Here is a 15,290-nt window from a genome sequence, read left to right on the forward strand (position 1 = left end):
AGACCTGTTGCTAGAAAACAGAGAGGGTCTGGTGGGAGAAGTGGTGATTGGTGGCCGCCTCGGTCATAGCGACCATGAAGTGGTTGAGTTCAAAATTTATGGTGACAGAAGGAAAAGTGCCACCAAAACCTCATCCCTAGATATGGGGAAAGCGGACTTCAGGCTGCTCAGGGAACTAGTCAGTAAGGTCCCCTGGGAAACTGCTCTTGAAGGCCTCGATGTCCACCAGTGCTGGTCACTCTTTAAGCGATGCCTCCTAGAAGCACAAGATAAGGCAATTCCAAAATATCGCAAGTCAGGCAGGCGGGGCAGGAGGCCGGCGTGGCTAACCAGGAACGTTCTAATGGAGATTAGGCGGAAACAGAGAGTGTTTCGCTACTGGAAGGAGGGCCAGGCGTCATGGAAAGAATACAGGGATGCTGTTCGTGTTTGTAGGGAGAAAGTTCGAGTGGCCAAAGCACAGCTAGAGTTGAAGCTGGCTGTGTCTGTGAGAGAAAATAAAAAGGGTTTTTTTAGATATGTAAATGGAAAAAGGAGAACTAAAGAAAACATAGGGCCGCTCCTTGATAGGGAAGGTCTCCTCACAGACGATGACGTAGGCAAAGCAGAGACGCTTAACGCCTTCTTTGCCTCTGTCTTCAATGCCGATGATGGGCTTCGGGACCCAGGGTGCCCTGAGCTGGAGGACCGGGACGGTGGGGATGACAAACTCCCAACTGACCCTGAACGTGTGCGGGATTTGCTACTCCACCTGGATCCCTACAAGTCCATGGGTCCGGATGGGATTCATCCCCGGGTGCTGAAAGAGCTGGCGGATGTCATCGCGGAACCTCTATCAATTATTTTTCAACGATCCTGGGAATTTGGAGAGGTCCCTGTAGACTGGAAGCTGGCAAATGTTGTGCCGATTTTCAAGAAGGGTCAGAAAGAAGACCCTAGCAATTACAGGCCTGTCAGTCTCACGTCAGTGCCTGGTAAAATCATGGAGAAGTTGGTTCTCGGACTCATTGAGGCGCACCTGGGGGACAAAGCAGTCATTGGTCCCAGCCAGCATGGGTTTGTGAAGGGTAGGTCCTGCCTAACTAACCTGATTTCCTTTTATGATAAGATCACCCGTATGGTGGACCAAGGGAAACCAGCTGATGTGATTTTTTTGGACTTCAGCAAGGCTTTTGACACGGTTTCCCATAGGATCCTACTGGACAAAATGTCCACCATACAGCTAAATAAAAACATCATACGATGGGTGAGCAATTGGCTAACGGGCAGGGCCCAAAGGGTTATGGTAAATGGGGCTGTGTCAGGCTGGCGGGCGGTCACCAGTGGGGTCCCTCAAGGCTCCATTTTAGGACCGGTACTTTTCAATATTTTTATAAATGATCTGGATGTAGGAATAGAGGGTATTTTGAGCAAGTTTGCTGATGACACCAAACTTGGAGGAGTTGTGGACTCAAATGAGGGCGTAAAGGCCTTGCAGAGGGATCTGGACAGGTTGGAGAGCTGGGCGATCACCAACCGCATGAAGTTCAATAAGAGCAAGTGCCGGGTCCTGCACCTGGGACGGGGAAACCCTGGCTGCATGTACAGACTGGGCGATGAGACGCTGGAGAGCAGCCTAGAAGAGAGGGATCTGGGGGTCGTGATAGACAGCAAGTTGAATATGAGCCAGCAGTGTGCCCTGGCAGCCAGGAGGGCCAATCGTATCCTGGGGTGCATCAAGAACGGCATCGCTAGTAGGTCAAGGGAGGTGATTGTCCCGCTCTACTCTGCGCTGGTGCGGCCTCACCTCGAGTACTGTGTGCAGTTCTGGGCACCACAGTATAAAAAGGACATGAAACTGTTGGAAAGTGTCCAGAGGAGGGCTACGAAGATGGTGAAAGGCCTTGAGGGGAAGACGTACGAGGAACGGCTGAGGTCACTGGGCCTGTTCAGCCTGGAGAAGAGGAGGCTGAGGGGAGACCTCATCGCAGTCTACAACTTCCTCGTAAGGGGTTGTCAAGAGGCAGGAGACCTTTTCTCCATTAACACTAGTGACAGGACCCGCGGGAACGGGGTTAAGCTGAGGCAGGGGAAATTTAGGCTGGACGTCAGGAGGGGCTTCTTCACAGAGAGGGTGGTTGCACACTGGAACAGGCTCCCCAGGGAAGTGGTCACTGCACCGAGCCTGTCTGAATTTAAGAAGAGATTGGACTGTGAACTTAGGCACATGGTCTGAACTTTTGGGTAGACCCGTGCGGTGTCGAGAGTTGGACTTGATGATCCTTAAGGGTCCCTTCCAACTCAGGATATTCTATGATTCTATGATTCTATGATAGATGCAGATACATTAAAAAAATAATCAGGAACCTTCTTGTATTCTTTAAAGCTGAATATTCCTAAGAAAGAAAACTTATTTATCAGTTCATTAAGCACTCTAAGAACTGCTCCATAGAGGCCATAGCTGTCTGCCTCTGATCCATGCTCATAAAGCTGACAAGCTGAGTGCACCCCTTTTCTCCTTAGTTTCTCAACAGTGTATGCTTGTCAGTGTTTTACCTAACTGTTAAAATGAAAAGGTTATGCTATTTTATATTTCTCATTTTCATCAAAAAGGATTATTTTATAATCCTTACTACCATTTCACTGAACTAACAAAGCTATTCAACTGCATCAAAAAGTCAAAAAAGTTATTCTTTATGATTACAAGGCAGATCAATTTTACCCTCCCTATTTGTATACCATAAAAATAATTCTTGGCTTAACATTACAATTGACAAAAGTTTCACCACATCAGGACATCTTTACCATTGTATTTTTCCCCAAAAATAGAATCTTGGGATTTAAGGAGAGCAAGTGGAATGACGATATGTCCATATAGTATATAGAAACCATATATCCATAAAAAGCTTGCTGTTGAGGTGATAAACATGGTATGACTGTGTTAGTACTTGTAAATGTTTTCATAACATTGTTTAAAGATACAAAGGCTTAAGACGTGTTTTTTAAACCACCTCCCTGAGAGTTTAGCTGCCTATAAACACAGCAAAGCAATATAATATTTGGCTTTATATTCTACAGCATCCAGACTGTGTAACACTTATTGCTTTCTCTGACTACAGTCAACAGTACTAAATAAACTGCCAAGGTCTTTTTCTTACCATTTAATCAAGATTTGACATTAAGGAAAGCTTTCTATATTTATCATTTGTTTTAGTGTATGTTAGGTTTTCATAGTGATGGTTTAAGCAGAAGTAAATCTGTGCCGGCTCAACATCAATCCACTCATCATATCCCTAGAGCGGATTACTCAGCAGAATGTGATTTTACTGTCTCCTATAAGCACCTATAATTGTCCACTGCTTGAGGCATATAAAAATTCAATCTGCCTTCATATAGCAGGTCTTCCTATGCAGAGTGTTCCTCTTCATGGAAATTTAGGAAGGAGTAATGAATACAGGACCAAAATGCTAAGACAAAAAGCAACACTGGATGTTTGTTCTGACTTCCAATTTTTCTGTTGAAGCAATCTTTCTACAGACGTTTGTGACATCTTTAATTTTGTGCCCTGTCATGCTACAGAATCCTATGCTATGTTTTGTATCAGAAGCATAATATTGTGTTATACAATATAGAAAAAGTCACTGCTAAAATGCTGTATTTTCCAGTAACCACCACTACAGTAGTACATTTCACTGTCATTTATCTCTATACACAACAACCGAGAAATACAAGACAGCTGTATAAAGTACAGATATTTGTAGCAGTTTTCTATTCAACAGGTACAGTCTTTTCCATGTCTTTTGTGTGTTTTAGTGTATCTAAGCTCTGTAAAATGGCTACATAAATCATGTGCTGGTTTTACTGATCAATAAAAAAATCCTACAAAAACAGTTACAAGGAGTGTTTATCTCATGCAATATGAAGCAGAGCAGTGAAGAAACATTCAGTTCACTATTCAGTGAGCTCAGAAGAGCTGAAATTAAATAAATAAATAAAAGAGTTTTGTTCATTTTTTCTTTTAAAATGCCTACTGTTTGGGTAAAGCTTATAACGTGAAATTCTGCTCATTACAGGCATCCCGAGAAAAGATAGAGTTGTTCTAATTATTCACTGCACAGAAGAGCAACTGGATGCATTTGCTAGCCCAGAAAGAACCAGTGAAAATGTGGGTAGTTGCTAGGCTGCTTTGTGACACAGGCTCAGGAAATTTTGTTGATTAATCACAGGAGAAAACTTCTTATCTCAAAACTCTCCCACACACAGCCCCATTTCTGTACCTGGGCCTTTTAAAAAATAAAAAATAAAATAAATAAAAGTGCATAACAGCAACTACTAGAGGAAACAATGCCAATTAAGTGCTAATATTCAGTTCTGGGTTGTGGAGATATTTTATGTAGTCTAGCAATAAAGGGTTCATAAAATTTCATATAAAAGTTCTGAAAAGTTCTGGAACCATGCTTGTTAAATTAAATTCACATTTTCTATAAGGTGAAGCTTTAGGGATTCTCAGTCTTGGGATGGATTTCACTGCATGTGAAAAGACTGCAATGGACTCAATATAGCTACAAGGTGAATTTCTGCAGACAGAGGCATTTTTAACCCTTATGTAGTTTCCTCTGACATGTTCTACCCTCTTCCTCCTCTCTTGGGCAAAACGACTTCTTGTTACAGCAGTGAACATATAAGCATATTTACAACCCTGCCAAATTTGGCTGGATTATTTCTATGAATATTTTATGATTAAATACTGTCATCAACGTGGAATATTATTACCAACCAACATAAAACACCTAGTAGTCTATTCAACGGCACTAGAAGCTATATTAATCTAAATCTCAGTCACTACATTTGTTCAGTTTGGCACTGCCTGTGGATCTCTTCACCTGCTAAGCAAAGGTACTTTGCTGTCAAGTAATGGCAGTGGAGAGAGTTAAAAGATCTTCTGCTGCTAAGAAACCACTTCAGAAGGGTAGAATCACCCGAGTCAGAAAAGGCAGCAGCAATTCAGAGGACACTAGTGATCAATACATCCTTCCATAGCAGCAGATTCTTATCTAAGATTTCATTTGGGAGAGGATTTTAATGAAGTTTGCCACAAAGCAACTCTCCTTCACTTTTCTCCATTTTTTTCCAGGCTAAGCAGGTGACCCTGAGCAATTTTAGATGACCACAGGCTTAGTAATCACAGATATTCTAAAACATAAACTCCACAGATCCATGTCACTTACATTTTTGTGTTTATTTGCCTTCTATCAGAAATATATGCTTCTGTTTTTAACCACTTTTTGGTAGGGATAGTAATGCAAGTAGTAATCTAAGTTTCATACGAATGGAAAAGTCTATGTTTTATAATTAAGTTGACAGGCTAAAAATATATGGTACTTTTCAGATGAGCCAAAAAATGGGCTCCTCTCATTTGTACAGTATAGGTAGACCAAGGAGAGACGAGAAATCATTCCCTGCAATGTAAATGACAGTGTGACAGTGTGTCACTGGATGATGAACAGCGCCATTTGAAAATTCATCCCTGTAATTAAGTCAAGCAATTCTGAATATGAATTGACCTTTAAAAATCATCAGCTATTTATCAATATTTCAAAGAAAAGACTGAAATAACTGGCATTTATAAATTTGACACAATTTACATTCAGGCAGAAATAGCAGTATCAGCAGGATAGAAACATATATACACTATTAAATAAGCAAAACAAGAAAGCATTATAATGAATCAAAAAGATCCACAAAAGAGAATTTTTAATTATGAAATGCAGAAACTTGAAACATAGTATAAATTTGCATTCTTGTGCCTCTGAGGTTCCTGGCATGCATGCTTAGGGTGTATAGAGATTTATTCATCTGTGGCACAGACAGGTCAGTCTGTTCTGAGGCAGCGGGAAATTACATGTCGTGAGAAATCTCATAGATTTTTCCCCAATTGCAGCCAAATATAATACATGGCAGCTAGAGAATTTACAAGGCAATCCTACCTTCTTAGGTTGTAATGTAAGGAAGTGATATCTGACAAAGACATCAAGCTAGAATATTGCCTTAATATTTCTGTCCAAAAGGGGTTAGTTTGAGAAATGGGAATCTTAAAAGGTGGAAGATTAAAGGGCAGAGGAGCTGGTGGTTGTGCACAATGCCCATACACACACATACGCACATTCTGTGCTTCTCGCACAGAAAATAGTCTTACTAAATGAGAAGGAAATGCTGCTGGTTGCACTATGTTGTTTTTCTCCCCTTGGAGGTATTGTAAAGATTCTAAATATCTTTGCAACATAAAGACCACTAGCAATAAAGAGACAGATAGAGAGTGACTGCAGTACAAGTATATAGCATGTAGGGTCCATCAGTTAGATATTTATATGGCCAATCTGCAATGAAGAAACTACAAGTATTGTTGTTGCCATAGTTACAATGGCCTTGTGGGGCATATATTGTATCACTTTTGTCTTGCACTTATTTACTACAGAAAGCAGAGATTTCATCTATTATTTATATGGTTCCTGTTTCTTTCACCACTTCATCTCCACTCTGCACTACCATACACTCACTTCACTTTCACATGTTTCTTTGAAGATGGCTTGTATGTTGTCAGATTAGACAAACGTGAAAATGATACAAAATAGTTTTCTACTGGAAAATATAAAGTTTCCTATGATCTTATGTGAAGAAGAATCCAGACTTTGTTTGTTTGTTTGTTTGTTTGTTTGTTTTTCTAAAGCATAAATTCAACAACAAAAAAAATTCTTGTCATGATTTTCTATTGTTTTCTGAGAGCTGGGGTCTTATTTTTACAAATGCACTCAGTGTTCAAGACTGTTCATAAGATCATGTGATAAAAAATAGAGAAAGTATTGGTTATATTTATCATTTAAGTATTTAGTAATTAAGCCATCTTTTGATGAAAGTCCTCAGGAATCGTATTGATTTAATGCTGGTTAACTGACAACAGTAAAGATGTACTTGTCCTGTAGTAGATATTCTAGGAAAATAAAGAAGACAAAGAGAAATAAGCGAATGCCTCTTAGATTTATTTTATAGCCTTAAAATATTTTTAAATACATTAAAATATGACTAAAACAATGGCCTAGAAATAATAATAATAAAAAAAAAGCGATTACAGAAAAAGTCTCCACATATTTCAGCACAGCACTGCAAACCTTCTGCCTTCTACAGAGTAAGCAAAGTAAAGGAAAAGTGCCATGTACTTGATTCTTTGTGCTGTGCTATGTTGAAGCATGTGATGGAGAGAGAGGGGGTTCTGGGACAGAGCAGTGTGCAGGTTATGTGGAACCGGAACAAGGACACATTTGGATACAGTTCAAAGCCAGAGGCTTAATCAGTGCATGCCTGCAGAGGGTCCTAAACTCCTCCCTCCCCCATCATTTTTATCACAGTGTCAGGGACATACGGTCAAGAATCATTTCAACAGATGAGAATGGCATTCCTTTTTCAGTTCTTGTTGTTTCACTGTGGCCTCTCAGGGCACAGAGTGTTTTTGTTTGTTGTTGTTTGTTCATTTGTTTTAAATTGAAAGTATGTAATTGATTTATAAAATGACTTACTGTGATCCTTCCTGGATCACAGGAAAAGCACATTAAAAACAAAAGCAAACAAACAAACAAAGCCCTACAAATCAACAACAAAACCAAACAATGGTATATGCATCTGAAAAACACTGATAATTTATTACAGACTCTTCGTGACCAGAAAAGCATAGGCACCAAAAGACAGGGTATTACAAGAAAGGGAATTTTTTTGTCGGGATGCCAAACCAAGATATGTTACTGTGCTCCACAGAGGCAGAACTAAAATTGTGGATGCTCATCCCCCCACTCCAAGTGCTGTTCCAAGGACCTGCAGAGGCTGGACACCCAAGATATATAAGTTATTTCTCCCTACAAAATGAAAACACACTTAGAACATGGATGGAAATACCTACCCTTAATTCTGGCATGAACAGCCAATACAAGCAGTGAAGGTGAAGGCATTACAACCTTCAGAGAAAACTAGCAGGACTACTCAGGGTCTTCAGGATCTCTAAGCATCACTCTGCTGGTTAGCAAAACCGAACCGTAAACCACCCCTCTATCTGCTAAGATTGTTAAGAATCTATTTAATTTTCAGGTCACACTGAAGTAATTAGTGTGAGGCCTATCTATTCTACGAAATGGTATTCAAGAGTCTCTTTGAAACCAAACCTGCAACCTGTTCCGTGGTGACCCTGCAACACAGAACAAGGCTATACGAATTTGGTGGCCAACTTCTTAAGTCTAATGCCCCATCCCAGATACAGGATGTATAAAGAGTTCCCTTTCACAGCAGTCTTTTTGATCATCTTTGCAGTGTATTATCCCATCCTGTCAGATTTACTGGGAATGTAATACAGGAGAGGAGCCATTAGAGACAGAGAAATGTCGACAGCCTGGGAACAGCAGGCTGCCACCCAGTTGCCACAATGCCTGCACAGCCATTTTCAAGCATGTTCTTATTCTAAGCAGCAAACACATATTGGTGTCACTTACTCATCTTGACACTAAGCTGGAAAGAGCTATGAGGGCTGCTAACCTCAGCAGTGTCTCATTTCACATGTGAGTAATAAGTCCATATTCCCTAAAGGGAGATGAATGCTAATGGTTTGAAACTGAGAGGTGCTGAGCACTTAAAGCCTCTGCTGAAATCATCTTCTAGTATAGAAGACACCCTAACAATTATGGATGCTCCTACTGCTCCTGTGATCAGGACATCAGGACATAAATATGGTTCTTTTTTTTTTTTTTTTTTTTTTTTTGGCTGTAATTAATAAAGGAGTTCCACTGTCTTTAACATGAAGGATAAGTAATAATATAGTGTTGTTTAGATGACTGCTTTGTACTGTTCAAATGTGCTTATCTGTTGCTCTTAGCTGTTTTCACTGAAGCAGTATCAAGGGCTATAAACAGTCCACCTAAGACCATGAACACACATGGTGAATTTCCAAATATTTGTCAAGTTATATCAAAGTTCAGCTAAATATAATCCTATGTCTATTACCAGTTCATGGCAATCTTCCAGTGTGCTGATTAAGATATAAATGTTTCTCTGAGACAATAATGATTAAGATTCCTGAGTTCCAAGAGTGGCAGCTAACAGGAGTTTTCTGTACATATTTTCTCCATCAAATTAGCAAAAAATTAAACTGAATAAAACATTACTAACTGATCTCCCTTTCAAGTAAAAATTATTTTGAAAAGTATTCGACTATTTCTGAGAGAAGTTTCACCTTTCAGTTCATGATGATCCAGTACTTGACATTTTAGGTAACTCATAAAAAAAAAAAAAGATAAAAAATAATAAATTGAATCAATTTTTATCATTTGACATGACATATTCAACAATTCTGAGTTTATTGTATTTTTTCAGTGGGAGTAAAAATGGAAAGACAAATTTCTCTCTTAAGTCTGCCTAGGAAAAACAAACAACCAAACCAAACCAAACCAAACCAAACCAAATCAAACCAAAAAAAACATTTTTCAAGATGCTTCAAAAGCATTCAGAATTTCCCATACATCTAAAACCTTATTGGAAGTTCTAATATATATAAATTGGAAGATCCTAATCTCTGGATTTGAGGCTATTGTTCTCACAGAAGAATACTCTTCCCTACCTTTTATGTTATTGCCTGTTCTTCTAGGTATCACTCAAATGATATCAAACTCTTTTACTCTTGAGAAAGAAAGAAAGATTCTTTTTCAGCTGAATTGTCTTAGATTCATAGTTTATAATTTTATCAGGTGAGCAGACAATACTAGCAATATTACAATGTTTTTGACAGCCAGAACCTCAAGAAGGAAAATACTTTACATTCTTTTACTGCATTTTCTCTCTCAGAATAGACACAGTCAGTAAGAGGTTTATGCTAGGCATATTCACTAAGTTTAATTAAATATTGGCATGTCCCTCATGAACCTTAAACAGCGAAGAGCCCCCTTAATGAAGAATTTCATTCACCTCAAGGTACCCATAATGTCTGCTTTGCCCAAATCCCTTAAATGTGCTTCAATTTGTGCAGAACTCTGTGATGTGTGTATGGACAAAGACATTGCCACCAGTTTCAACACGTCACATTCAACAAATATCACATAGGCTTGTACAGCTAATGAAATATCATCAGGTGGACTTTATAAAACTTCAGGACTTGCATTATAGTGCTGTACCACACGAAACCACAAGTTCTTATTGTTGGAAATACTGCTATTATAAAGGCATATCAGCATAAGCTAAAAGTAAGAAATAGCATTTTCCTTGATTTTCAACAGAGTTAAGTACTTGTAGCTCCTCCTGACTCAGATCTGTCAGATATGTGGGTACTCAGCACTTCTGCAAGTCAAGTCATTTAACTCAAAATTTCTTCTTCCTTTATATCCTTAATAATAGCATCACTTCTGTATGATTTTGATAGCAAAATAGAACTAGATTTAGCTTTTGGCCATATGACCTACTTTGGAACTATTTAGTCACTCAATTATTCTTTTGGCTTCTCTGCCATTTTAGTGTTAAGACTTTATTATTATTATTACTATTATTATTTTTTAATTAAAATTTAATATATAGCTATTGCATAGGAAATATATATTTTTTTTCCTCCCTGGCCCCAAAACTGGTAAGTAATTGTGACTACTTGGGGAGATATCATGAAAAAGAACTGACCTAATATTTTTAAGACGTCAAGATGCAAGTAAGTCTTCTCTATTATTATTGAATCTGAAAAAAGTAACCTTATTATAAAACAGTCAATAATAAGAAGCTTTCACAGAGGTCAGTGGAATTTTCTAAGCATTGATTGTTTTTGAACTTGAAGTTATATATTTCCATGTCTGAAATATTGATTTAGGCTCCTGACATAGATTGTTGATTTGAACAATTCTGTTATGATTTGTGAAATCTTGCAGGGAGCAGATGAGAAATTGCTCAGTGTTGTAATATATATTGATGAGAAATTAATTTTGGGGGTGAAGCAGTCTACTTCATCAATTCCTACATTGCAATCAGAAACCATTTTGATTGTAAAATGCCCTTTTAAAGTGATCATTAAATGTGTAGCACAGAAGGCTCAAATGTTACAAATTATAACTCAGACTTTTTTTTTTTTTTGAGCATTGTACTTTGTATCCATAAAAACAGTAAGTAGTATACAAATAAATACAAATTTGTATACAAGTATACAAATAAAGCATTATATAAAGAGGGCATTACCTAAGTTATACCACTGGAAGGCACTGACAAGTTCACTACATCCTACACCCTTTGCAAACACAGTTCTCAAAATATGTCCACATGTCACTAGAAACATCAGCCTGGGAGGGGTTCTTAATGTATGGAGAAGGCAGAAAGCTAAGAGCACTTTTCTGGAGCTTCTCCATCAGCAGTCTTTTATCAGTTTCAGACACCTCTTTCTCCTCAGATTTCCCATCCCTATCCCCCAAACATTTTCCGGAATCTAGCTTAAAAAATGCAGTTTCTGAGGTGGCAGATGTTAACAACTTCATAATTAAAATCATTATTTTTTTTTTCAACTATAGCTTCTAGAGGTTCAACATGGAGGAAAAACAGACAAGGGAAAGAGATTTCACTACAGTGTTTTGTAAAATGCTTCCCATAGTTAATTACCAATAGAGTTAAGAACCTGAAGCTCATTTCTAGTGCTCCAGTCCCTTGATCTATTTCTATGTGTGTCTTCCAGGATTCAGACCATACATAAGTTTCATTGTTCCATGTCAATATTCATCAGCTTTGGTGAAGTGCTCCATTAACCTTCTTTTTGGCAGCTTCTTCAGCATTTTACTATAAAACATTCTTCAAGGCTTCTAATTGAAGTCTCCACTGCACCCACTCCAATTTATTAACATGCTTCCTGACTTGGAGACACCAGACCTGAACTGGTAATGGTCAGATCATATACCAGAGATGAGTTCAGTCACACCTGTACCTAACAGAGATATGAAATCATCTTCACACCTTTCTTATTCAATTTTCTCTTGAATCTTGACAGGAGTACATTAATTCTTTTGGACAGTGACCTTGTGAGCTCAATAAGAATAATTTTTAATCAGATAAATATCTGTCAAAAACTATGCTCTTTATTCAAGTTGCTGTGTACAGAGTTCACATACTTCTTATTTATTTATTCATTTATTTTTATTTTAACTCCTTTTTTATTTGATGCAGGTCTTGAATTCTGATGAGGTTCATAAGAGATGTTCTTTCCTGTTTGGCAACCCCCCCTACTTCTCCTAATGGTGTCTAGTATCACTGCTTTGCAGAAGAGCCTGGCATATTTCATTGCAGCTAATGTGACACTTAAAGTGCTAGGTAATTTCACAGTTAATTCACTATCTTATCTTACATTATATCGTAATTTTGTTACAGAATGTATGTTGAAAATACTGTTGCAGTATCAGGTTAAATTTAATACCTGTTTCACAACTTCTCTGACATTAATTCTCCAACTCAAGTCTCTCACAGGAGAAAGCATCTGATTAGAAGAAAAAAAATATATTACAAATTAATGAAACAAAGGTAAGGGGATCAAATAAAAATAATAAATAAAAGTAAAAATTGAGAGAACTTTATTTAGATGCCTCAGTTCATTTTGCAAGAAATGGGGGAATTCCTTGCCCCATTGAGAACAGGGCTGACAACTGCCTGAAAAACAAGCAGACCAGTTGGCAGAAACTGCCAGAAAGGGGAGTATGTTTAAGTCATTCTTTCTTTTAGACATACACCTTAGTTGTCTATACACACCTTAGCTTCCTATACGAGTGCAGACTTGTAACTAGAAATTAATTCACTCAGGCTCCTCACTTGTGTATTCAGTATGAAGGAATGCCTCACAGTTCTTTAGATACATGTATGACCAGGGGAGGGTTGCCCATTCTCTGTATGCTTCTGTGCTGGTTAAAACACTCAGCCAGGATGGACCTTGGTGTGTATGGGATTCACATCTCCATTTCCTGCTTCCCAGACAGGCACTTCACAGCGTGACTCATGCTTTTAGCCAGTAACTTTTTAATGTGAATTGCATCTACAGCTCCAGAAACAAGGGCTTTCTCAAGCCACAGCCTCCTTGTCTGGATACTCTAATCTCCATGCCACAAAGTCAATGTTTCTTATTTCATCTGTGTCCATGCTCATGTCTTGTGGTTGCACAGTACTGCAGGTTCAGAAAGCAAGCTGTAACAACCCCAGGATGTAAGGCTAATTTTGAGGATTTCTGGAACACTTGAGAGTTGTTCCTTTGAATCAATTCCTACTGCCTGGGTGACGGATATCCTTGCTCCAGCCATGAGGTCAGGAACCACTGCCAAGGCTGCTTTGGAAACAGCATGAGCACCCATTGTGCTCACATTTGCAGCCAAAGGCTGACGTGATCCAAGCTTGCCTGCTAACTAACCTGGGCTGCTCATGGTCATGGGACATCCAATATTGGAATCCAAAGTGGTCAGATACGGGAAGGATCCCTTAGCCAGCTCAGTAATCTTGGTTTCCTTTCTAAGGGGAGAAATAGATATCCTGTACCTCTTTTAAAGATGGAAGGATCTACATGTATTTTTCTGAAGTGCCTGTCAATGTGCATTGACTAGAATGATGAAGCTAAATGAAAAAAAGTCCTCAGATGCTCACCTCAGCTGCAAGACAAGTGAATTTCAAGCACAGAAGAAGCTTTCTGAGGAAAAAAACAACAACAACAACAACAACAACAACAACAAAAAACATAGCTTCTCAAGGAGCTAATTGGGTTACGCAGATTTTTTTTTTCCATTCTCTTATATTAACTTAGATGTCTATATTTTCTCCTCATGTTGCCCTCTTGATACTAAAGTAATTTTTATTCATACTTTGTCCATATTTTCTGTGCAACATAACAAAGACAAAATAATTCCTTTGTCCCTTGGAGCACTAAATTAAGCTAAACCAGCATGACAAAAAAAAATGGTCTTTTCTAGCAGAGCATCATCCTTAAGCACCTTCATTATTTTATCTCTCCATTGTATTATACAATAGCTTCCTATTTCTGAGCTGAATTTTACCATGTAGGCCTCAGTGTACACCGTTTAAGTGAGCTTAAGGATGTGCTTTGACAATTACGGATGTTGACCTCTGTAAGACCCAACTGTTACATTACAGGGGATTAGTGTTCTCATAATTCCTATTAGGAAAGTTAAAATGGATTGAATGGACCAGGTGCTGCATTATTTGTGCTGATCTTTGTTCTTTCCTATTTCATATTATCTTGTCCACTTGAGGGCTTCCTCAAAAAGAAATAAAATTTTAAAGGAAGAGCTGAGTTTAGCTGATTAGTTAACATGCCTAGGCTAGTCATTAGTTTTCATACTGAGAAAAAAAAAAAAAAAAAGTTTCTTTACATCTTTTTTTTTTGTTTCTAGAGCAAAACCTGAGAGCTGGAAAACTCTTATTTCCAGATTTAACTTAAAAGACAAGAAAATAATGAGAATTACTCTTTTGTTCTCAGCAGATGAGATGCTGATATCTGACTTTTTGCAGAATAAAGCTTATCTCATCAGTATAAATATATAATGTTTGAAATAAGTGATTCATATGAATTCTACGTACCAGATTAATGTCTAACTTTGACTGCTAGTATCCACAATGAATATAACAGATATTTCTTATACATTTCACCTTAGACAAGCTGATTTTTTCCTCTGAGAATAATGCACGAGCAATAAATATCTTAGTCAATTTCTCAGAAACATACAAATGATCTGAATTGATTTTAGCTTTAAGAAAATTATAAAATAGCACAATGTATCATTGTTCTATTACATTGTTCTATGCTTGAGTTTGTCGTCAAAGTTAAATATATTCAGTAACAGGGACTGTCTCTACCACTATAGCAATATACTTGCTGTGCTGAAGAGGAAGAAAATATATTAATTTTTCTCATACAGAAAAATACAGAATCAAATTTATTGGTGTCTCTTCAAAGGACATCTTCTACCATCTCCAGATGTGGAATTTGGGATTATATATTTTTGCAATTCAAAGGTCATCTTCTTTCTAAACTATAATTCAGGTGAAACAAAGGATTTATGCATGGTAGGTCTGTTTAGCTCTGTTTAGCATGTTTGGCAGTAATTCTCTTTGTCCAATAAAATCTAACAGGAAGCAACTGTATCTGACTTGCCTCAAGTCAGAACCATGTGTGATCTTTTCTGCCATTAAAATATCATAATCTTCCCTCTTTTCTGCCTTTTCTGTGGCAAATGTTACTTTTAAAAGGTCTGACACAAAGCAGGCTATAC

The sequence above is a fragment of the Aythya marila genome, assembly GCF_965140915.1.
Source record: "Aythya marila genome assembly, chromosome: 2".
Taxonomy (NCBI): domain Eukaryota; kingdom Metazoa; phylum Chordata; class Aves; order Anseriformes; family Anatidae; genus Aythya; species Aythya marila.